The following is a 2,500-nucleotide window of genomic DNA, read 5'->3' on the forward strand; positions in this document are numbered from 1 at the left end:
AGCACCCTGGAACCCCCCGGGTGGCACAGGGCTGGATGGGGCTTTCGTATAGCAGGGACGGTGCTGCCTCTCGCTTCGCTCGCTGTCCGCCGCTCGCCGCTCGCTCGTGCAGCCAAAAATGGCCAGTTTTGGCCCGTTTTTGGGCCGTTTTGGCCAGTTTTTGGCCTGTTCTTGCATTGCGCGGTGACCGTCGAGAGCGGAGCAAAACGTCAGCCATCTCAGCACCCTGGAACCCCCCGGGTGGCACAGGGCTGGATGGGGCTTTCGTATAGCAGGGACGGTGCTGCCTCTCGCTTCGCTCGCTGTCCGCCGCTCGCCGCTCGCTCGTGCAGCCAAAAATGGCCAGTTTTGGCCCGTTTTTGGGCCGTTTTGGCCAGTTTTTGGCCTGTTCTTGCATTGCGCGGTGACCGTCGAGAGCGGAGCAAAACGTCAGCCATCTCAGCACCCTGGAACCCCCCGGGTGGCACAGGGCTGGATGGGGCTTTCGTATAGCAGGGACGGTGCTGCCTCTCGCTTCGCTCGCTGTCCGCCGCTCGCCGCTCGCTCGTGCAGCCAAAAATGGCCAGTTTTGGCCCGTTTTTGGGCCGTTTTGGCCAGTTTTTGGCCTGTTCTTGCATTGCGCGGTGACCGTCGAGAGCGGAGCAAAACGTCAGCCATCTCAGCACCCTGGAACCCCCCGGGTGGCACAGGGCTGGATGGGGCTTTCGTATAGCAGGGACGGTGCTGCCTCTCGCTTCGCTCGCTGTCCGCCGCTCGCCGCTCGCTCGTGCAGCCAAAAATGGCCAGTTTTGGCCCGTTTTTGGGCCGTTTTGGCCAGTTTTTGGCCTGTTCTTGCATTGCGCGGTGACCGTCGAGAGCGGAGCAAAACATCAGCCATCTCAGCACCCTGGAACCCCCCGGGTGGCACAGGGCTGGATGGGGCTTTCGTATAGCAGGGACGGTGCTGCCTCTCGCTTCGCTCGCTGTCCGCCGCTCGCCGCTCGCTCGCGCAGCCAAAAATGGCCAGTTTTGGCCCGTTTTTGGGCCGTTTTGGCCAGTTTTTGGCCTGTTCTTGCATTGCGCGGTGACCGTCGAGAGCGGAGCAAAACGTCAGCCATCTCAGCACCCTGGAACCCCCCGGGTGGCACAGGGCTGGATGGGGCTTTCGTATAGCAGGGACGGTGCTGCCTCTCGCTTCGCTCGCTGTCCGCCGCTCGCCGCTCGCGCAGCCAAAAATGGCCAGTTTTGGCCCGTTTTTGGGCCGTTTTGGCCAGTTTTTGGCCTGTTCTTGCATTGCGCGGTGACCGTCGAGAGCGGAGCAAAACGTCAGCCATCTCAGCACCCTGGAACCCCCCCGGTGGCACAGGGCTGGATGGGGCTTTCGTATAGCAGGGACGGTGCTGCCTCTCGCTTCGCTCGCTGTTCGCCGCTCGCCGCTCGCTCGCGCAGCCAAAAATGGCCAGTTTTGGCCCGTTTTTGGGCTGTTTTGGCCAGTTTTTGGCCTGTTCTTGCGTGGTGCGGTGACCGTCGTGAGCGGAGCAAAACGTCAGCCATCTCAGCACCCTGGAACCCCCCGGGTGGCACAGGGCTGGATGGGGCTTTCGTATAGCAGGGACGGTGCTGCCTCTCGCTTCGCTCGCTGTTCGCCGCTCGCCGCTCGCTCGCGCAGCCAAAAATGGCCAGTTTTGGCCCGTTTTTGGGCTGTTTTGGCCTGTTTTTGGGCTGTTCTTGTGTGGCGCGGTGACCGTCGTGAGCGGAGCAAAATGTCAGCCATCTCAGCACCCTGGAACCCCCCGGGTGGCACAGGGCTGGATGGGGCTTTCGTATAGCAGGGACGGTGCTGCCTCGCGCTTCGCTCGCTGTTCGCCGCTCTCCGCTCGCTCGCGCAGCAAAAAATGGCCAGTTTTGGCCCGTTTTTGGGCTGTTTTGGCCAGTTTTTGGCCTGTTCTTGCGTGCCGCGGCGACCGTCGTGAGCGGAGCAAAACGTCAGCCATCTCAGCACCCTGGAACCCCCCGGGTGGCACAGGGCTGGATGGGGCTTTCGTATAGCAGGGACGGTGCTGCCTCTCGCTTCGCTCGCTGTCCGCCGCTCGCTGCTCGCTCGCGCAGCCAAAAATGGCCAGTTTTGGCCCGTTTTTGGGCTGTTTTGGCCTGTTTTTGGGCTGTTCTTGTGTGCCGCGGCGACCGTCGTGAGCGGAGCAAAATGTCAGCCATCTCAGCACCCTGGAACCCCCCGGGTGGCACAGGGCTGGATGGGGCTTTCGTATAGCAGGGACGGTGCTGCCTCTCGCTTCGCTCGCTGTCCGCCGCTCGCCGCTCGCTCGCGCAGCCAAAAATGGCCAGTTTTGGCCCGTTTTTGGGCCGTTTTGGCCAGTTTTTGGCCTGTTCTTGCGTTGCGCGGTGACCGTCGAGAGCGGAGCAAAACGTCAGCCATCTCAGCACCCTGGAACCCCCCGGGTGGCACAGGGCTGGATGGGGCTTTCGTATAGCAGGGACGGTGCTGCCTCTCGCTTCGCTCGCT

The sequence above is a fragment of the Musa acuminata genome, unplaced genomic scaffold, assembly GCF_036884655.1.
Source record: "Musa acuminata AAA Group cultivar baxijiao unplaced genomic scaffold, Cavendish_Baxijiao_AAA HiC_scaffold_269, whole genome shotgun sequence".
Taxonomy (NCBI): Eukaryota; Viridiplantae; Streptophyta; class Magnoliopsida; order Zingiberales; family Musaceae; genus Musa; species Musa acuminata.